The 22,859-nt window shown below is 42.6% G+C and overlaps 1 protein-coding gene across 2 annotated transcripts in view; it reads left to right on the plus strand.

Moving 5' to 3' along the window:
- Window positions 1-460: 460 nt before the first annotated feature.
- EPB41L3 (erythrocyte membrane protein band 4.1 like 3) overlaps window positions 461-22,859 on the plus strand; it is a 149,622-nt gene continuing 127,223 nt past the window's right edge. The window contains exon 1 of one of the 2 annotated variants that reach the window (XM_037125831.2): window positions 461-718. The gene's annotated coding sequence lies outside the window, so the exon portion shown is untranslated. Of the gene's footprint in view, window positions 719-3,916; window positions 4,024-22,859 lie in introns of those variants that run through there. The other variant, XM_037125832.2, reaches the window with a different exon arrangement.

A 22,859-nucleotide genomic window follows, 5' to 3' on the forward strand; every position in this document is an offset into this window, starting at 1 on the left:
ACTTCCTGTTAGTCTGGGACGCTCAGGACAACACCTTAACTGTGAATACTTATGGTAGGGAGGGGTAAGGTTGTGGGAGTAGGGGGCTACTGAAAGACAAAACCCTTTTCCCTCACTTTTAATTCGGGTCTTCTGTATCAGCTAACTATTTCTTAAGCGCCCGCGTGTGCAAGATGCCAATAATCTGAATTTCTTTTTACTTTCACACACACACAAAAATAACTGCATTCCCTAAGCCAATAAATAACTCACCTGAAGGTCAGGAACGCTCTCCCCACACTCTCAAAAGGGTTGTCTGTGTGGGCTGTGAAGGGAATAGAGGGCCCGGTAGTAATCTATCTAACTGGGCATCCAAAAGCTAACCAGTAATACCAATTGCATCCAGGCGTTGTCTCCTGGATCCCGCCTGACCCCTACGCCAGGATTGAGAAGGCTGTTACTACGTAACAGTCCTAAAGTACGGCGGTGGCCCCCTCCCCCCGCACCCGGGAATCGGAGTCGGGAGGAGCCTGGCTCTCTCTGCGCTGTCTCTGGGCGTGTGCCCCCGCCGCAGCTCCGCTGAGCCTCCGAGTCCCTGCAAAGGGGGGCGGGGAGCCGCGGCGAGCAGCCCGCGTCTGCGGCTTCCTCCCCACGCCCGCGCCTCCCGCGCACAGCCCGGAGGACGTGCGCCGAGCCCGTCCCCACGCAGCCGCGCGCCCGGGCTCCCTGCCCAGCCGAGGTAACTTTTCTGCCTGCCAGAGAGGGGGGATCCGAGGGGGTCTCCCGTTTGCGAGGTGCGGAGGATAAGCCGGAGGCCGGGGTCAAGGGCTAGTAGCTGTGCCCCTGCCGCGTGGCCCCCTGCCGCTGGGTCGCCCGAATCGTCGGAGCGCAGATCTGCCGCGCCGACCCGGACCCCGCCCGACCGCTGGGACCCTCGCCGGGCCGAGCCCCTGCGCTGAGCCGCGCGCCGGGGAACACACCCGCTCCGCCCGCCGCCGCGCTGCAGCATTTGCTGGGCCGGCTCGCCGAGCCGGAGCGCCGGCCTCTGGCCTCCGGCCTGGGGGTGGGGGGGTTCTCTTGGGAAGCCCTCTCCGAAAAGGAGGACACGGTCCTCGCGTCGTTGCTCGGTCAATTTGCCTAAATCCCCCGTTCGGGGCGCCATGTTTTAAGTTACCCCTTGGGGTGGGGGCGAGGGCTGGGCAGACTGCGCAGCGAGCGCTGGGGACGGGAGGGGTACGACGAGGCGGGGCCGCCGGGCGCGGGGGCCGCTGGAGGCCCCCCCCCCCCATGCGATGTGGCTGCGGCCCGTCCCGAGTGTCTGGCGCGGGGCTAAGGTGCGCTCCGCACAAAGCATCCCCGCTCGGGAGCGGGCCGGCGCTTTTATGTAACTTGTCTCCTTCCCTGAACTGGGGCAGCGCACCTCAGACGGCGGCGGGGGCTGCAGTCCGGCTGCGGGGGAGGAGGAGGAGGGAGCGTCCTGTAGACGCTGTTCCGAACCCGGGCACCTGCGGGTCTACCTGGCCCCGGCCCTCGCTCCCCTCGCCCCCTCCCCCAACCCCGCGCGGGGAGCCGAGGCGCCGGGAGCAGCAGGGCACACCTGGCGCCCGCGGGACTGCGAGCCGCCCGTGGTGGTGTCTGCGAGAGCGGCTCTGCGGCGGGTGGGGGCAGGGAGGCCCGGGCTTCAGTCCGCGGGAGTCGCGGTCTCAGCCAATTTCTGGCGGGGGTTTCCTGGCTCCTGCCGCGGGGGCTTGCTTTCCCGGATTCCCCATCTAATCTCGCCCTACTTCTTCCCCTCCCCCCTCTCCCTTTTCCATCCCCCCCCCCCCAGCCAAGTTCATGGCTTCTGCAATGCGGTGGGTGTGGTTACCTAGTAAATTGTAACTGTGGTCCTTTGCAGTGGGAGCGTTCTTTTTTGTTTTTTTATATTTACAGATACAAAGTTTTCTAGTGTTTTCTTCTCCAGTTGGCAGTCCCGGATTGAAGTTGGGAAGAAATTGTTGCAGAACGAATAGAATGATAAAGAAAACATGTGTTATTAATTACTCTTGGAGGCTGAGCTGAGAAATCCTGAGAGGGCCAAGCAGTCCTGCTAATGCAGTGCTTCCATTACGTGCTTAAGTTGGTGTTTCAGCTTTTTTTTTTTTTAAATTGGTCTTGTGGAATTACTTTTGCAGACATCCTGCTTGTCCTTTCTGGGGTCCATTTGTAGGCTTTCTGACGTGACCAGGTGTGGTGGAGTTTTTCTTGCTGGCATTAATTTCCCTAAGTGGAAGAGTCATCACGCCAAATGTTAAAAACGTTCTTTTTGAACTTTACACTGGTTTTTAAAGTCTCAGAGAAGCTAAAAAGATAAAACTCTACTTATATTTGAGAGCCCTGGACGTACTATCAATTACTGCAAATTAGAAAAGCCTTATTAAGAAAAGGGAACACATCAAGCTTGAATGAACTCTGGGGAATGGGAGGTGATTTATGTCTTGGCTCAGACAAGGTTTTTTTAAAGATGCATGTTAATTTTGTTATCAAAGCTTCAAAACTGTTTGGAATAACAAAGTTACTGTGAGAAGAAATAAATTATAAATTAGAAGGCATTAATAAAAATAAAATAGCAGATCATTAATAGCACAATAATTTGCATTATTATGTTCTGATGGTTTAGAAAAAGAACATGTAAGATGCACAAGTTACTGCATAAAATTTAGCCAGTACACTTCAGGCAAATATATTTTTTGCAAATAGAACATGTTTTGTGAATGACGTATCAGTAACAAGAAGAGTAGTCACTTGACTTAATTCATAAATCCCTTTTAGGTGAAGGTTTGGGAAGATACAGGTCAAAGGTCAGTATCTCTGACATATTTTTCTTTAATTTTTAAGTGATTTTTTTTTCTGTGTAAAAGCCATCTGGGTTAAAAGCTGTTTTTGTCAACTCTCATACAGTGCTTGGACTTTGACCAGCTTTGAATCATGTTGCAATAGGAGATCAGGGATATTTTTTTTACTTCATTAGATGCTATTTTATACGTGCATTGTTTTTTTGAAATTGGTTGGTCAACTGCATTAAGGGACTGCCCAGGTGGGAGAGAGGCGGTCCCTTCATGTACTGAGAGATATGATGTTGCCGTTATTTTAGGAATCCATCTAGATTTACTGTATGATGGATTAAGTATGCTGGAGCATGCTGTCTAAGAGATTTTTTTTACATTTTTTCCTAACTTTTTAACAAATTTTTTCCGAGGACATGCTTATTGATTTTAGAGAGAAGGGAAGGGAGGGACAGAGAGAGAGAGGGATGGAACCCCACACCTGGGTATGAGCCCTGATTGAAACCTGGGATCTTTTGGTGTCTGGGATGACGCTTCAACCAACTGAGCCACACCAGCCAGGGCTTTCTTACATGTTGTAACATAAACATTCATCTTTTAAATTAGTGCTTTAAAAAAGTCATAAAATTCACAAATTAGAATTCATGTCCTCTTCAGTAAAATAGAACTCTTAAGAATGGGCTGAAAAAATAAATGTTTCTTTTCCGTGAGAATTCGACTGTAACAAAGAGAGAGATTTCATAAGTACTCTACTACCCAGGTCATCTTTAGTTTCTTTAGTCTCTTCCAAGTATCCAACCAGTTTTCCTCTGAATGTCAGCTTTATTTTGACTTACTATAGAAATTTTAGGCTTGCTATAAAAACCATGAGTCAATTTATCTTTAGCACCACTTCATTTAGAGAGATCTTTAATGGTGGAATTGCTGCATCTATTCCTCTCAGAAGGCCATCTAGCGGTTATTTTGTTGAGAATTCATCAGATGCTCCCGGAGGGTTCTGCTGTCATTTGATTTGCCTTGGCTGCAAAGAATTGTGTGCTCACAAGAAAGCCCCGGAGCAGTGAAGTCATTGCCCTGCCCAGTGTTGTGACATCACTGTGGCTCAAAGGAAACAAGGGTGGGGCAGACCAAACCAGATGGTCTGAAGCATCTTGCTGGTTTTAACTTTGCCTGATAAGTGAATGAGACTGTCCTTTCTCACACTGAAGCGAGCCATAAGGTATTGTTTGGAGAACTGGAAGGTAGACATGAATGAATGGAAAGTATGGTGATTGGGTTTTCTTGTTGTTGTGTTGGTGCAATAGTAGAAATCATTGAATGTGCCTTTTATTGAGGAAAATGCTGTAATTTTTTTACAAGGGCTATGTAAAAACTTTCTTAAAAACAAGGATAACGAGTGTGTTATTTTATGCATAGACTCAATATATTTTAACAAAATAGCATTCTTGCTATATTCTTGGTTTAGATTGTTGGCGTTGTCTTTTAAAAGTATTTGGTGCCTATAATGATAGTTTATCTTCTGTGTAGACAGTGTTCTTTCTGATTTATTTTTCAGGGATGTGATTGCAACTGGTAATTAGGAAAAATAGAAAAACCTACAGATTTATAAGTTTAGAAGATACCTGCAGTGATTGGGGGCAATTGATTTCTATTTAAGTTTTTGTTTTTATTTGCAAAATATTTTACAATTTAGCATTTTAGTCCTACCTTAGAATTCTAGTGCAAGATCATCATAGACACTTTTCATCCAAATTAGTGATGAATAAATTATAAGAGGAGGTCTGAATTCTGAAACTGTAAAGTACATTTTATAAACATAATTGATTTCTGAATCTAATGTGCTGTCAGCATAAAGAAAGGAATAACCAGAGTAGCTGAAGCTTTCACTGAGTTTGCTGTATCTCCTTGGTAAGATGACTCTCATTTTTTTCATGGGTTTTATGTATGGGAGCTCTTGCAGTTCTTACTTAATTGTGTAACTGTTCCAGAATACATTTCCAAACCAAAGGGAAGGCAAAAAAAAAAAAAAAAGGCATGAAAAGAGAAGTTGAAATTAGGTACCAGAACTGTGGAAGGGTTGGTTGAAATGTCTTCGGTACTGCATTTTTAGACCTTGCCATGATTGCTTAAATGGCACACTTTAGAATCGTAAGCTTCTATTAGCACCAAGCCCCCAATTATTTTGTAATTTGCAGTACAGAGTAAAAGCTGACAACTTAATTTTTAGATTGCTGACATTCTGATACATTGTTCTTATAGCCCTTTCTTACAAACTTAAAAAAAAAAGAAAAAGCAGCAGAAAGGTCTGTATTAGATCTAGAAAACAAACTAGACATGCTATTTAAACTGCCTCATGTGTTTGTTTTTCTCTCCAGTTACACTGAGTGATTGCTTGATGTGAGTAGGAGCCTGCTTCTCTTGGAGTTTCACCCCCAAACCATGTACAGGTCTAAACACAGCATTGAGTAAATATTTAAGGAATTGAATAAAAAATGAGGCCTTTAAGTGACTTACCCTTCACTACAAAAAAACAAACATTTGAAAAGTCTTCAAAAGCCTTGCTGCTTTATTGAAGAATGAGAAGTACTGGACTCATGTATGTAGTCATTATTTTTAATGACTCTTCATTACAAGCTTGCTACTCTGTCCATAGGTCAGATTAGGTAGGTTCTGAAGGTTTTACCACATCAGAGAAGAGAATGCTGCAGGTACCAAGAGAAAAAAAGAACGGCTTTTTGAAGGGAGCTCTGCAGGGTACCTCCTTCCCTCCCGCCAGTTGGACAATAATTGCTGTCATGGAGGACGTCAGTGCAGAGGCACTACTCAGAGGAGGAGGGGGATCAGACCGCAGTGTGACCAAAGCTGAAGATGAGTTAGGGCTAGATGATGATATTGCTCCTGATGTTGAACTAAAAAGGGGAAAATGTGTTGTTGTAGACCTCTTTTCTTTGGAGATACATAGGGTCTGGCACAATTAACGCCCCTTTTTACTACAAAATCTTCTGTTACAAAGTCATAAGCATGTAATTTTGTAACATAACAATATCACACTCAAGCACACCATATGACATTTTAGGTGAAATGTTCAAATCAAAACTATAAATTTTTGCATTCATATTATTACCTTACCAACCACACTCAAGCAGACGCTACTTCTGTCTGACCCTGTATATAGTGTTTACATTCTCAAACGGGGTTTTTGTGGTGTGTTTTAAAAGTTATTTTAAGAACTTCTATTATTCCTAAAATAAATACTTTTTTCACATTTTAACATGTCTAAAATTGGGATATGTCTTACAATCACTTTCAGCCATGTAGCAGAGAGATCGCTGGCAACTTTATTGATTGGGAGCGTGCATCAAAAAGTGGAGAATTAGGTGTCAGCTAATTGGAAGGAAATCTTGGGGACAGTAATGGAGCACTCATAAGAAATAGTGCATTATCAGTGAAGAAACACAGAAGATGGTATTGTATAAAAGCAGTTATAACAGTTGGTATGCAGTTCAAGAGTTAGATTTGGACCTTATGAAGAATTTTTAGTATTATTTTGGCTACTTCATTTTGTTCGGTTTTCTTTACATATGCATAAATGTATCTAAAAGAATAAACAAACCTAAATAAATGTAAGAGAGTTCTTTAAAGAATTAGAAAATAATAATTCTAAGTTATAAGGCATAGCTTACTTGGTAGAGCATTACACAGCATATTATCACTTGCAGTTAGTGATTTCATGAATTTTGTGAAATAGATTTTCTCACCCGGCTATGAACAGTTTTCAGAAATGCTTTATAATGTTCATTGTTTATTTACATGGCCCAGTTCATGTATTATGTTTCTTATGTGCATCCCTCAATAGAAAAAGTCTATTAAGCAATCTTCATTTTTCCATCTTGACTTTTCCATTGTGGTCCTTGGAAGATGGTTGGACTTTGATGGAGATTAGTCATTAAGAAGACATTCCAGAAGTCAAGAGGCCTAAATTCAGCTGGAATATAATCTTTTATCTATCTATTTATTTTTAAAGATATTATTTATTTTTAGAGAGAGGGGAAGGGAAGGAGAAAGAGAGGCAGAGAAACATCAATGTGTGGTTGCCTCTCAGGTCACCCCCATGGGGGACCTGGCCTGCAACCCAGGCATGTGCGTTGACTGGGAGTCGAACTAGTGACCCTTCGGTTCATGGGTTGCGCTCAATTGGAATATAATCTTAATCATAGGGAGCAGCAGGAGGTGAGTCTAAGGAGAGAATGTGGGGCCTGATTGTGGAAGGGTTTTGTATTGTATGTGAGATGAAGGGATATTTTGGCAACTTACATATATATTTTTTCGTGGTCATATTTAGTTGAAGATTGCATATTACTGTCCTTTGGACTGTTTGGGGTAGGTTGAGATATACAGAAGGAGAGACTTTTCAGTCATATTTATCCTTCCAATTAAAACATCTTTGTTATTTCAGATACTAAGAATAATGAATGCCTGCTCTGCAATATATTCTAACAATACCGAAAAAAGAAATCTTACCTAGGGATAGCTACTGTTAACACTTTTGGCAAATATCCTTTTTAAACTACCTTTCTGAATGTATAATGTCCTGTAGTGAGTCTTAGGATCAGACAGACCTGAGCTGGGTTCCCAGGCTCACTGTTTAATAGCTATGTGATTGGGTCAAGACTCTTAACTTCCCTGAGTCTGTTTGCTTATTTATAAACTAGCCATAATGCTTACATCTCAAGGCTTTGAGGACTTAAGGATATGAAACATGCAAAGCACTGAATATATATATATATATATCATAGTGCCTATTAAATAGCAGTAGCTTGCTCTGGCTGGTGTGACTCAGTGGATCGAGCGTGGGCTGTGAACCAAAGGGAATCATTGTGCTTCCCAGTCAGGGCACATGCCTGGGTCGTGGGCCAGATTCCCAGTTGGGGGTGTGTGAGAGGATACCACCCACTGATATTTTTCTCCCTCTCTTTCTACCTCCTTTCCCCTCTTTCTAAAAAAATAAATAAATAAAATCTTAAAAAAAAATAGTAGCTCCATTATATGTATGTATAGATTCATACATAGGTACATAATACTTTACATGAATAGACCTTTAGCTTAAATATTGATATGTAACCATTTTTTATGTAACAGTATGTCCTGGGAAGCCTTTTCATGAATGCACATTTGTATCTACATTGTTATTTTTAATGGGCGATATTCTCTCTGGGTCCTGTACAGCGCTGGTGAAGGATCATTACCTTAACGGTAGTGATTATCGGAAACCTTGTCATGCAGCCCTCTCCCTCCCGATACTTACTGCCTGCACTTCTCATCGTGGTCCTACAGCATACACATCAGAGGGCTGCGGCGAAGTAGGACAATAAGCAAACTTAAACTCTCCAATAACGATTGTGTACCTCTCACTCATGTGTGTGAATATTCTATTTTAACAGACTAAGGCAGTCAACCTGTGGCCATATATTGCTTGGTTTCCAGATTTAAGCTTTAATGCAGTCTCCTCACAGGAGGCTGACCTCCTGTAGCACAGCCCCACTGTGAGGGTCCCGGGTGCCCCCTGTCTTCCCACAGGCACGTGTCCCGGCATGCCCCATAGGGCAGCAGACGCCACAGCCTGTATGGAACTGGACGCCACAGCCTGTATGAATTCAGCGTCAAGACACTTCGAAACATGGGATAGTCTGGGAGGTGTGGGAGCATGGGATTCCCAGAAATGGAAGAAGTTAGGCCTCCCTTGGTCATGTTCTCAATTCTGAACCCTTCCTTTGTCCTCCGCAGTAGAGAGTTAACAAGTCAGTTCACCATTCCATGCAGATTCCCTCCGCATGGGTACATGGGCCACTTGGTTATGTCATTGGTCAACACGTGGTTTTGACTGATCTCAGGTTTTCTTGAAATCCGGTTCATTTCCCCTGTGTTCACAGAATTGAGGAAAGTAACTTTATGATCCTAAGGCGGTGCTCCCTGGAACGGTGCTCCTGGACTGCTCCCAGGTCAGGCCACGGTGGAGTCTGAGCCCAAGGAAGGGCTGGTGCGTTGCTTGCTTTTGTGCAGCTTGTGTCTAGAGTTGCTCGTTGTGCAGAGGAAGTAGACAGTTTGGTAATTTCTGTACAGAGAATCCTTGATTTTTGTCTGCTTTATCCCATAATATTATGCTCTCGGGTGATGACTTTTTTTTAACTTGAAGAGGAATACTCTTGGTGGACTAAGTATAGGGTTGGAAAATCAGAGACTGATTAATTTGTTTGCTCCAGACATGTGGAAAGTCCCCCCCCCCCCGATTTTTAAAGTCTAGATAGCAATCATTCATGGGGAGGAGTGTTTTGCAGGATAAAGACAATATGAATTGAAGAAGGTGAACATCTGCCAACCTTCAGCTAGGTGACTTTGGGCAGGTTACTCCATTTCTCTGGACGAGGTCCCCCATCTGCGGTGGTGAGGATGGTGCCACCCACAAGGTCGAAATGAGACCTACGTGTTCAGAGAATTCTGGAGCCATGTGCAGTGAGAGCAGGCCCACAGTGCATGTTTTCTCATTTCAGCCGATAATGTTGTTTGCCTGCTTTGCTTGTACTTAGGGACCTATGGAGGAATTATGCACTCCCAAAGATAAATTCTTATTTATGACATTCTATCACAAACTGCATAATCCAAAGATGACCCTCAGTGAGAATACAGAATTTTGTCAATTTCGAAACCCCAAATAACAATGGTAGAGATTTGCAAACAGTTGCCACCATGTTTTTCAAATTTTCATATGAGGCAGAATCAGCTGGGGAATTATTAAAAAGCAGTTTCTAGGGACTCCTCCACGGCTCTCATTTACTAGGTCTGAAGTTGGGGTGAGGCATCATATGTGCAACAAGCTCCTCAGTGGCTTTTGGTACAGGTGGTCCCTGGACCAGGTTTTGAGATGTGCTGCCTTAAGGGATCTCATCTTAATGGCTTCTCAGCTTTCTAGCTATTGTCTTACTCATATTTAATTTGTAAAGATAATTTGCTGTAAATAAAGAGTAGTGATTTACGAAAGACTCTGTAGCATAAAGGAATGTGTCCTGACCTTGGACTGAGAAAAACCTGGTTTCATTATGGCTGGTTCATTACTTACCACTTCTGTGGCCCTAGGAAATTTTGTAACATTTAAAAGGTAAAGGAAGTAGGATTAAGGGACAGCTTTATTACCTACTAAATAGGAGTGATAGTAATTACGTAGCATAATGGTTAGGAGTATTAAATGAGAATCTGAGTGAAAGTGCATGGCTCCTAATACATCTTCTGGTGAAGTTGGTTTCCTTTCATTATGATTGATAACAGAAAGAGGGAGTAAATTGCGGTAGTGGAGAGGAGATGCTTCTGTGAGGAAATGTCATCCTGCTGATCAAATCGTACCGAGCTATTTGGGTCTTGTAGACCCAAATATAAGTTCTCCGCTTATAGTGCTGAAACTTAAAATGATTAAAGGCTTTGTTTTCTTTATAGATGGTACTATTTTTAGTGTTATGTAAAATGTAAATGGTCAGAATACATTATGAAATCTGTGCGTTAACATTTTTTTCTATGTGACCACAGAAAAAAGTCTTAAGTCAAAGAAGGTTCCACATGTCACGTAAGCCCCATGTAGGGGCAATAAAACCAAACCAAAATCATTTGTCATGCACAGTTAAATTGCTTCAATTTCTTAGGATCCAAAGGAGATTCTAGAGGGGGCGTCTGGTCCTTGGTGCTACAGTTGCAATACAGGGTCTGAAGAAGCTTTTCTGACAGTATGTCCCTGTTATGACAGAGAATGCCAAGACACATGAGTTATTTAACCATCTTCAGGCAACTGGTAACAATGTGCCAAGCATGAGACTTTGAACTTTTGTAACATTCTATTTCTTTGTTTATTGCTTCCTCTATTTATCTGTTTATTCCACAAACACTTGTGGAATGCTTGTGACCCTGGTACCTTGCTGGGTGCCAGGAGTATAGCAATGAATAGGACAAGCCAGGTCTCTGCTCTCCTGGACCCCGTCTTTTAAGCAGGGGGCAGGTGACGAACGTAGAAACAAATACAATATCAGGTGGTGTTGTGTGTTCTGAAGCAGGACCAGGCCACAGTGACCACGTGTGTAGAGGGCTGCTTTAGATATTGTCCTTTGGGTATGTGTAATGTTTTACTGAGTCCTTCCTTCTTGTCTGTATCCCTTCTCTGCAAGCGTGACATCACTCGTAGATTGCAAGTAGTCACGGGTAGAGGCTGCGTCTTTAATCACCTTTGTGCCTTTGGCCTAGTGCCCTGCTTTGCAGTGGACCCATGTTAACCACTGAATAAGTAGCCTCTACTATTGCCAACTCTCTTGTACCTTATCTTTCTGGTGATACTGTTTTTACTTAGAATAGATGTCCTCTCCTTTCTTGTTTAATTTCTCTTACTGTCACACTTCCTGATGTGGACTTACCATGAACTAACGAAGCTTGTATTTAAACTTGAATTTATAATTTTATAATCTTTTTCTTAGAGAAGGTTCCCAAATGGCAAAGGCTTCGGTCGGTGCTCACAAAACCTGCATCTGCCTCTGATCCCAACCCATAGAACTGCAACTGTCGTTACCCAGAATTCAGAATTTTGTGTCCCAACCCTTTTTTTGAAGTATCTCAAGGACGTGCAGGAGAGATGTGTTCAAATCCATGAATTTATTACTTGTGACTTGACTACAATAAGTCTCCTGAACCTCTCGGAGACATAAACTCGCATGTAGATGTGCAGAACAGCCCCTTTCTCTTTGCTGCAGAATGGTTGTGTTGGGAAAGCACTCTTGAAGCTGTGAAGATGTATATGGTAATACTCGACAGTACTGTTAGAGAGTTGAGATGGCAAACATTTAGGGTCAGGAGGACGTTTTTGGTTTCTTTCATGCTCTACTCCCACTCTTCTGTCCTTTATTCTCTGAATGGAGTATGTCTGGAGTACTTAAGGAGTGCCAGCGTTGTGCAGGTACTGGTGACAGCAAGGTGAACACCGTAAACAGGAGTGCCCACTCTCGTGGGGCTCCCTGTCACCCAGGGCGCACGGCTAAGTAATTGCGTGCTTGGCCTGTGTGACATGTGCTGTGGTAAGGGAGTTGGGGCACTAAATGGTCACAGAGGGAACTTTCCCACCCAGAGCCTGGGGTGTGTGGTCTCAGAGGTCCCACCTGAGACTGAAACGATGACCTAGAGTCAGCACATGTTGGAGGAGGGGGAGGGCCTGATGGAGTCTAGAGGAGGCAAGAGCATGCACAAAGGCCAAAGGGAAAGGAGCTTGGCCACTTCAGGGAGTTGAAAGAAATTGCATCTGGCTAAGGAGCCAACGGCATGCAGGGGCAGTCGGGAGACAATGAGGCGAGCCTTACACGCAGCTGAGGTCAGAGTTCAGAGCCCTGAGCACCATGTCATCCTGAGGGGTGATGTGGAGCCAATGAGGAGCTCTGCCTCATTGGATGGCATGGTCAAATGTGATTTTTAAGAAAGTTACTGTGGCTTCTGTAGTAATGTGGGGAATTTACTTTTTAAGACACGGTATATCAGTTATTAAAATTACTGTTATCTGGTCATTTTTTGAGTGGATAAATGACTCAATAAGCTTATTAATAAATTCTAACTCCAAGAAAGCCTAACTTTGTAGGAAATGCTTAACCTTAACTTTATTTTTTTCTATGAAGTAAAACTTGCCACACTTCACAACATAGCAATCATTTCAGCAGACCTGTGGATAAGTCCTTTGCGTATAGTAAATACTCAATAGCCAGTAGCTATATTACTGTCCAGGGAGAATTAAGGGTGTTCTGAACTACAAAGTGGTAGTAGACACGGAGGGAAATGAACCATTTGAATAATGTTAGGAGGTGGCAGTTTGAGGCTTGGTGATGTGTTGGAATTGGGAGGTGAGGGAGAGGGGAAATGGCTCCACTTACTGCCTCTGAGTTCGCATCCACCTGGGAGGCCCGGAATGGCGGGTTTGCCGAAGGTGCTGCAGAGCGTGGGAGCTCAGCTCGAGGGTCTTGCCTGGACACCTGGAGAGAGATGTCCAGGAGCCTTCACGCAGGAGTCTGCAAGCCAGATAAATCAAGACATGGTATTGTTTTTAATGTTCAGAAAACTTAATATAAGATGGTCACTAAAGCTGTGGAAGATGAGTTCCTAGAGAGAGGGAGGGTGAGGGGAATCTGCAGTGGAGAAAAGTAGAAGGGGAGAACGGGAGATAAAATGTGTTTCGTAAAGGAGCAGTGACCAGAGCAACCAAGCTTCCAGGTGATACTGTGCCTGGTGCACAGGTTTGGGATGCTGTTAGTGACCTCTCAGTGAGGAGTGCAGAGAATAATAGCACTGAGTTCCCCTGTTGCGCACAGGTTCTTCTGCATCCGAGCTTTCCTTTCACCCCTGCCCAGGGCATCCCGAGGATGGAGCAGATGTGGTGGGTGGAGGAGTGAGAGGAAAGTAAGGCAGTGGGAGAGCTGGTGCACAGCTGCACAGCTGGGGTGCCTGAATGCTCATGGGAAAACCAGAAGGCTGGGTCTGGTATGAAATGTTCATTTTATCCATAGTGTTCTCTTTTTCTAAAAAGTACATTGAGAAGCAAAGGTGGTATTGCTAAAAAATACCTACCTCCTATGTAGATAAGGGACTGTATTTAAAATTGTGACAGGCAGCCCTGGCTGGTGTAGCTCAGTGGATTGAGCTCGGGCCTGTGAACCAAAGGATTGCGGTTCGATCCCCAGTCAGGGCACATGCCTGGGTTGCAGGCCAGGTCCTGGCAGGGGATGTAGGAGAGGCAACCATGCATTGATATTTCTCTCCCTCTCTCTTTCCCTTCCCCTCTAAAGATAAATAAATAAATAAATTTTAAAAATAAAATTGTGACAGGCAGCTTAGATGAAAGTGCTAAGCAAAGATTTGTCATATTTTTTATGCAGACCATGAAGGCTCTAGTGTGTAGTTTCAGGGTGCCAGAGAAGGGATGTCAGCTTCTTTATTCCCTTAACTTGCTCCCTTTTTCCTCATGATAACAGAAACGATGCTACCGGTGGTAAAACATTCTTGATCACAGTGGAACAGAAATAGTGGTGTTGTCTTGGCCATTGCTCAGAGACAAGCACCAGAATTCCCCACGGATGGTTAACCAAGAAATCAGAGAATGCTGAGGTAGAGTTGAGGACTTTTTAAAACAATTTCACAAAGTATTTCTGATGCACACAAAAAAGTTGAATACCTGTGTACCCAAGATCCATCTTAAATAATGAACGTTCCCCCAAATGGCTCAGTTTTCCCAAGTTCTCCACAACTGTACTGCCCCCCAGAAGTTGCTACTCTTCTGAATTTGTGTTTATCATAACCACAAAGTTTCTTTATTCCTTTTCAAATCACTATTTCTATATCACTAAGTCTCTGGTATTATTTTTAATGTTCAGGAAACTTTAAATGGCTCTATATATCCTTCTGCAGCTTGCTTTTTTTATTCAGCATTATATTTGTCTATCGTATTTATGTCTGTCCTATGCCATAGTATATTTCTTATTAGTAAGACTGGGTGCTTTAACCCAGGTTCATGACTTCCTTACCCATCCTTGAACAGGGTCATGCTTCCACCTCCGAGACATGACACTGGCCGTCCCCTGGGCCTGGGACATTCTCCCCACCGCACTGTCACAGCTTGCTCCTTGCGCAGACGGCCCCACCACCTCTCACCCGAACCCTCCCTGTTTCCCTTCCTTGCCTTCAGTTTTTCATATCACTACATATTTTACTTGTTTACAGTATGTTTGCTGCACATCTCCCCCAACCAGAATATCAGCTTTGTGAGGACGGGACTTTTATCTCTTTTGTTCACTGCCATAGACTCCAGTTCTTAGAACAGTGCTAGGCACATAACAGGTGCTCAGTAAGTATTTAAATGGAGTTATTTAAAATGTATCATGAAACAGTTTTGTGAACTTAGGAACAAAAATTCTGTGGAATCCTTTACATTTTTATTCAGTGGACATAGTTTTTTTAGAAGTGATTTAATTTTGAATTGTACAACCTTAAAAAGTGAGTCTTCTAATGGGAAGATAAGAGCTTGCCTGGATGGCCTGCAGGAGCTGCTTGGGACACAAAGGATTTGGTGTGTGGGATGGACCGAAACCTTACTGCACTGAGCGGTCCGGTCAGCCATGCTTCCCAGGGTGACCGTTGGCTTCCAGTCATTCTCAATTAACTTGGACCGTGGATGCTTCATGCTCATTATAGTAATTGTCCCCCTCCCCCAGAATTAACACCTACACATTGTAAATACCACCCCAGATATACCATCTGGCCTGCCCTATTTTTTCTAATTTTAGCAGGCTAAGGTAAACAGCATTTTTTTCCATACCAATGAATATTCCATTGTCTTATAATTTGGAAAATAATTTGCATGCCTCTCATTTTCACCTTTTGTATTTAGTGAGGTTGGTTTTTAATTCTGAGCTCTTGAACACCAAGTAGATAAGAGGTTTTGATTAGTCATGCATTGTAATGAAAAACGAATGATAATTTTTCATTTGGACTACCATGGAAAATTATAGGTATAAAAATAGATATTTGTGTTTACCTATTGGAACTATCATTCATAGCTTAGTTTGAAGAATTTCTTACCCAAAAAGAAAATTGGTAGGAAATTAATTTTTTCTGTAAATCTGAGTATCAATCACGCCTAGACTTTCAGAGGGTAGAGATTCAGAATTTCGCTTTATGTAGCTCCCGGTACTCAGAAGTCCTTGGTCAAATTAAATGGTCTCTTTTCATGTTAAATTTATTTGTAGTCACTATATATGCTTTTCATGTTGTGCTAATAGTGACTTATCCTTGGATGAGGCTCTGAAATCAGTGTGACAAATTGAATGTGCCTGCTCGATAAGGGGGAGTTGACTTGAGTGGTAAAGAAGATATCGGCCTAGAAGTTTTCTAATAACTGAAGATTGGGGATGTGCGTCCTTCAGACTCCTTCCTGGTGAACCCCTTCAATGGGTGGTCCTCGTGCGTAGCTTTACCGAGACAGACCGGTGTCCACCTCTTTGGACCCATCTGTTTCTACAGTCACCGAGTTCAGGATGTCTGACAACAGCCATTACTCACTTTGAAGCTATTACATTCTTCAGGGTGAGCAGTCAGGATCCTGTCTCAGGCCCTGCTCAGCAAAGTTGATGTTTTAAAGCTCCTTTTAAAGACTCTAATGACACAGATAATTGTTTTTTGGGCTTTCTAGTGAAATGGAATTGCCTGATAGAGCTGTCTTATTTCTTGGCATTCTTTTATCTGATCCCAAAAAGAGGATGAGGATGAAAAACATTTCAGTAGAAATACCAACATCATTACAATCCCCATAAGCATTAAATATGCATGGACTGTTTCTCCTAAAGAAGGTATTTTTCTTGGAGGGGGTACTGAGGACACTGCAACGATTTTAGTGCAGCTGCCTGATGAAGGGAAGTTGGTTGGGTAGTAGAGACGCTGTCACTTAGGTAGTCTCTAAAAACAGCAGGCTTAACAGGCCTGTGCTCTCTAAAATCATTCTCCTGAGATCTTTAAGTTCTATGAAGATATATATTTCATATGTTTTGTATTATTAGTATATACATAATTTCTGTATCATTAGTAAGTATATATAGTATAACTATAGTATGTATATAATATTTATATGTATTATAATCAGTGTGGAAGTTTTAGATCAGATTTGTCATATGCAATAAATTATCTTCCTATGTTATACAGTCTCTACATTCAGTCCCAGCTTAGTCACTTTTTCTTTGCTTGTAAAGTATGGCTGATAATAGTAGCCTCACTGGGTTTATGTGAAGTTTATGTGCATGAGTAAATCCAAAATGGGAATTGTAGTAAACTTGACCTCATTGTGTTACTGTCAGGATGATTATTAATATTACTAAGACTCTATAGAGTTGATTTCAAAATGCCACTGCACAGGGCAGTGCCCAGTCTGTGTGAAAGTTTCCTGGGCCGTGGCGTCCCTCTTGGGTAAACTGCTCGTTGCTTTGGTTGTCTGGGTCTCACGTGCAGACTGTCAGTGTGAACACACCCTGGGCTTTCAGGCCCTGCTCTTCTTGGGCCCAGCAGGGTAACGTGTAAGAAAGGGTATAGAACAGGGGAGTTTTGCTGCTTGACTACTCTCACTTTTGCATATCACTGTAATTAAATGAAATGAAATAGGACACATCTGTTAAAACTGGGTTTCCTGAAATGGATGGATAAAAGTGAAGAAGTGAAATAAGCTAGACAGTTGACCTCACAGCATGAACTTTATTGTGCCTGACCAGTGCCTCCTCTCCATTGCTTTGGAGAGTGCTCCTCCCTTTTTTCTTGTGATTATCTGGGGCTCTCAGCATGGGCTACCCGCTCCCTGGGTAAATGGGAGGCAGGTGGTCCAGACCTTGCCACATGTGCTCCTGCGTTCCTGGGCATGGGATCCAGGCCGACTCAGCATCCTCCCCCGGACTCTTCCCTGTGGATAGAAGAAAGGTGGCCTTCAGTGTCTCAGTGATTGAGGCTGAAGAATGTGACCTTCTTGCTCAGCTCAGAAAGCATGATGTCAACAAGAGAGATAAGATTATGTTTTAACAAAGCAGAATCCCTGAGGCCTCTGGAGCTGCAAATGACCAATGGAAATGGCCAGAATGTTTTTTGTTCATATTTTGAAAATGGCCAAAAATATTTTTGTTTCTATTTGTTAATTAAAGATAGTACAAAAAGAGCTGTTAGCAGTATAATAATATAGTAAAGATCCCAGCCAAACACTGTATGAGAAGAAAGTTAAGCATAACCTCTCTGTGCTTCAATTTCTTCAATTGGAAATAATAATAATAATAATAATACCCACTTCATTAATTTGTTGTGAGAATTAAATTATTATTTTAGAAATATATATATTATCCATATGAATCATGTTTATTTTGTAAAGATTTTAGTTATTTATTTTCAGGGAGAAGGGAATGGAGGGACAAAGAGAGGGAGAGAAACATCAGTGTGCAAGAGAAACATCAGTTGGTTGTCTCTCGCACATCACCACCAACCAGGGACCTGGCTTGCAACCCAGGCATATGCCCTGACTGGGAATTGAACTGGTGACCTTTTGATTCCCAGGACGAGAATCAATCTACTGAGCCACACTAGCTAGAGCTAAATCATATTTTTAAAATACATACTTAAATATCTATTTATAGGGCATTGCAAAGGTATATACATATTTTAAAATCTTTTGTTTTAAACGATTTTTATAACCAAAAAACCCCATGATTTTGGACAGTCCTTCTTAAAAAGGTTCAGCAAGATAAATGTTATTGCTGTATGATTCCTCATCACTGCCCTGGACCAAGTCCAACATAATTGCACCTGAAGGGAGGAAAAGTGTCAGAAGAAGCTGGCGTGGAACCTGCATGCAAACACCCCCAGCAAGTCAGCTCACATGCACTTTCTCCTTTTGCTTAACAACTAGTTTATTAACATAGTGCATTTGACATCTTATAAGGAGACATCTATAGGAAATGTCTCATATAGATGTAATGCTTATAATTTTCTGATTAGAAAAGCACATTTACAAAAATGTCAAGTAAAAACAAAGAATAAAAAATACATAGTCTGCATAATGTGATTTATGGTACATTGTAAAATGGGAAACATGTCTGTTATTTTGTATCTGCTGTTTTGCTTTGTTATGAATTTATTGTTTGAAGATTTGAATCAAAAGTTGAGGAGTAGGTGTGCACTCTGAAGGTTTGAACTCTAATGAAATTTTACATCGAAGGCTGATTGATGACTGCACTTGTATATTTTTGAAGCTGAGTACAAAAAAATGAAATGCATACAGTCTCTGAAAGATAGTTTATTGTGTATACCTTGCATGACAAATACCTTCTTTCATCTGGACCACCGTTATGTCTACAAATAGTCATTTGTTTTATTATTACTGTAGTGTAACTGTAAACATCTATTTGGCATCAAAGGAATAGATATTTCTGTTCTACAAAGATAACCCTTTTACTTGTAAAGAACCTCCTGAGGCTCATTGTTTGGTAGTGTTTAGTTACGTTCTTGCTAATATTAACAGGTAAAAATTTTAACTGTTAATATTATATATTTTATATGGCTGATGTTGAGACTAGTTGTCACTATTTCAGTATTTTATGATCAAGTTAATCACAATAATATTTTGAGTGCCAGCTGAGTTAGTCATTTATATTCATTCACTTATTCACCAAATATTTCTTGATTACCTATGATGTGCCAGACACTTTTCTACCCAACAGTGAAGAAAACACAGAAAATCTCTGCCCATGTATCTTATATTCTAGTCTGATCTTCCGTTATCTCTAAGTCTACAACACATTTATAGACCAGGTACATATTATCCCTGTTCTATAAATCCTGAGTGGAAGTTTGGGCTTTATATTTTTTTGGGGGGGGAGGTGAGGAAGGGGTACATGAGTGATGTGACCTAGAAAAGAAATAAAACCAAAGTTAATTAGTTCAGCATTTTCCAATTTTGTTCCCCCAAGTAGTGGATGTCAGTAAGAGTGTTATTCTATGTAACATTGTTAGGGAAAGGCTAATTTAAAGTGCTACACCCTGCCTTATTATTAATCATATGCCATATGTGCATTTTCAGATATGCTTTAAATAGCATTTTGATCATGGAAAAATTGGGTTTAAATTCTTGGAAGATACTGTAAGTGGAGGAACAGTTTATCTGTCATTTTTATTTGATTGGCAATAACTTAAGTAACAAAATAATATTCATACGGGATATATATGAAGGTCTGTCTGGAAAAAGTCCAGCCATTGTTAATATAACAAGAATTGTTTGCACAATATCGATGTAACCTGGCAGCCAAGAAGAGTGGACTGGAATGCACATGTGTGAACAATGATGATTTCACTGTACTAGTCATTGGGGTGGTAGATGCCATTGAGTGAGCATGTGTGCTGTGTGGCCATCACATTCAAAATGACTGAGTGATTAGAGCAACAAATAGGCATCATATTTCGCATTAAGCTTGAACATTCCTCTGCAGAAACTATTTAGATGATTCAGAAGGCTGCAGCTCTGGGCAGCTGATGATTGGCAGCTTTATCACGACAATATACAGGTTCATGTATCATGTCTTATACAGAGATTTTTGGTGAAACATCAGATCACCCAGGTGACTGCCCCCTCTACAGCCCAGATCTGGTGCCCTGTGACTTCTGGCTTTTCCCAAAACTAAAATCACCTTTGAAAGGGAAGAGATTGCAGACCATTGATGAGATTCAGGAAAACATGATGGAGGAGCTGATGGCAATTGGGAGAACAGGGTGAGGTCCCAAGATGCTTGCTTTGAAGGGGAGTGAGGCGTCATTGTCCTATGTACAATGTTTCTTGTATGTTCTTCAATAAATGTCCCTATTTTTCATGTTACATGGCTGTATACTTCCTGGACAGACCTTCATATAATTATACTTTGGCATTTTCTAACCAAGCCATTTCTAATTCACGGGAAGGTGCTTTCTTGCCCTGACCTGGCTCCCTTCCTTTATCATGAGAAGGCAGCTTGATTGTCTCTTCTGGATTAATACTCTGTGACTCAGAAACATGTCCAACTTACACAACTCAGAAATAAATCCACTGACCTAGTTTATTTGGCCTTATTTTCTTCTTGATTTGAATCATATTTCTTTTGGGGGCATCTCTCATTTGATACCTTTGAAGCATTGTACATTGCTATGAATTGTTATTAGTCAGTGTATTATGAAGTCCAGCTGTAAAACAGGAAATGCATCAAGGTACCCAGGACAAATCCTGGACTTGCCCCAGAAGACAGAACAATCCCATTCCTGAGCCGTATGTGCTGCTTTGCTCTACACAGATGTTTTAGGTTTGGATTGGTTGGTACTCACCAGCATTTATGCAGTGCTCTCTACATCACAGATCACAGTGAAACTGAACAGTGTAAAGTCCAGGTCACTAACTAACTACTAGAGAAAACAGTTTCAGCTGTTACTGAGCTGAATCTACTTCAACTTCAGGGAAAAGAAGGTAAATCCTTTCCAAGGAAAAGCAGACTGCCCCATGTGTTGCACAGACCTCACAGCTGAATGTAAGATGATCCCAACATCACCTCTGGCAGAGGTCCTAAGTGACTTAGGAGGAGACATTGGCAAGGGTGTCCTCCAACTTACGAGGTCCCAGCATTGCTCCGTACAGCCCCCCGAGGGAAATGACAGTGGGGGATCACCAGTAGTTCATGGGCTCAGTGTCTTCTCTTGGAAAAATAACTCAGTCGGTTCAGAGGAACCAACCTCTGCTCTAAAACATACCGGGCACTTGATTTGTTGAGTTATAGCAGTTCTCAGGGACAGGTGATAACTGTTTTCCTCAGAATTTTTGAAATGGAGAAAAATAGAAAATGACACGGACACTCTGGAATAACAGAGCAGGTGGTAGGAGAACAGGACTGAGGAGGACAGGGCCTCACAGAGCGATGCCCCCACCGCACCGGCGGTTCTGAGCTGCCTCGCCGACCACGGGCCGCGTGCTGTCTGCCTCTGCCTGTGCACGGGCCACGCACAGCCCTGTGGCCCAGGGACGGACTTCGCAGGAGATGCGATTGTGCTTCACCAAAAAACAACTGTTGAGGATTTGTTGTCGTTTTAGTCATGTTTTCCTGCCTTCACAGCTTAGCATGAGTCGTTTCCCTGCAATTTTTCTCTCTTATCAACCCTGTAATTTTATTGTAATAACTCACTGCGGGGTGTCTCTTGACACACATCCAAGCTGACGTCTCTGCCAAGCAGATTGCCTGCTAATTTGCCGAACAAATGGGTTCAGACACTTTTTAGTGAGCTTCTGCTTATTCTTTTTAACTTTGGACTACTTGTATCAAAAGAAAAAGCTCAAATCTTTCATTTTAATACTTGCTCCTTTTTATCTGCAAATACCTATGTTTGTGGCAGGGTTGTTTCTAAGTAATAAAAAATGGGAAAAACCTAAATTCCATCAGGAGGGGACCAATTGCATAGATGTTTTTTACACCCTCACAGCAGACAGCCAGTCAGTGTTTAATGTGAGGAGATCATTGTATCTATCTAATAAGGAAACTGTTAAGCAAAAGTATTCAGAATATGTTGCTTGTTCGTTAATTCATGCAACAGATATTTACTGAGTGCTGGGCATTGTGTTCTGGAAACTGGAGGTGGAGCAGGGAACAAGCAGAGAGAAGCCTTTACAGTCCTGAAGGCTCTACTCTAGAGGTGACAAGCTGAAAGTAAACCCTAAATTACTATAGAGCATGAGGAGCTGGTAAATGTTGTGGAGCAAAATAAAGCAGGGAAGAGGAGGAGGGAGAGTGGGTTGGACAGGTAGAGAAGGCTTTAGGAACAGAGGTGCCCTGAGCAGGGCCTGGAAGGGAAGCCAGGGAGCCCGTGGGGATGGGTGGGAAGTGCGTTCTGGTGTAGAGTGTGAGGCGGAAATGCACCTGGGGGCTTTAGGGACAGCAAGGAGGCCAGTGCGGCTGGAGTAGCAAGAGGGAGAGTAATTGGAAGTGAGGCCAGAGAAGAAACAGGGCCACGTGTGTTACCACGTAGGCTTCTCTGGGTGCAATGAGTGATTGGGGGCTTCTTAGCCTAGGAATACATGACCTGATTTCATATTACAGGAGACGAGCTCTAGAAGATGCGTAAAGAATAGACTCTGGGGGGAGGAGAAAAGAGGCTCAGGGAGACCAGTTAGGAGCTCAGTACAGTGATCCAGGTAAGGGATGATGGCAACCATGTCTAGAGCCATGAGATTGCTTAGGCTTTTCAAAGAATGGATGTGGGTGTAGGTAAAGATGAGCACAGCTGTAATGATGGAGCTCTGAGGAATCCAGTGTCTCCAGTGAGGTAGGGGCGTACCAGGAGTTTGGTGTCAGGACTCCTGAAGGAGAAAGTGTCTGAAGGGCGGGCAGCGGTGACTGTGCCTGGTGGTACTGATGGAAGGATCCTGGTGCAGAATCATGTGTATACATTGCATCTCATCTGTTTTAC

This window comes from Artibeus jamaicensis, unplaced genomic scaffold (assembly GCF_021234435.1).
Source record: "Artibeus jamaicensis isolate MK-2021 breed Jamaican fruit bat unplaced genomic scaffold, CSHL_Jam_final contig_354, whole genome shotgun sequence".
In the NCBI taxonomy this organism is placed as follows: Eukaryota; Metazoa; Chordata; class Mammalia; order Chiroptera; family Phyllostomidae; genus Artibeus; species Artibeus jamaicensis.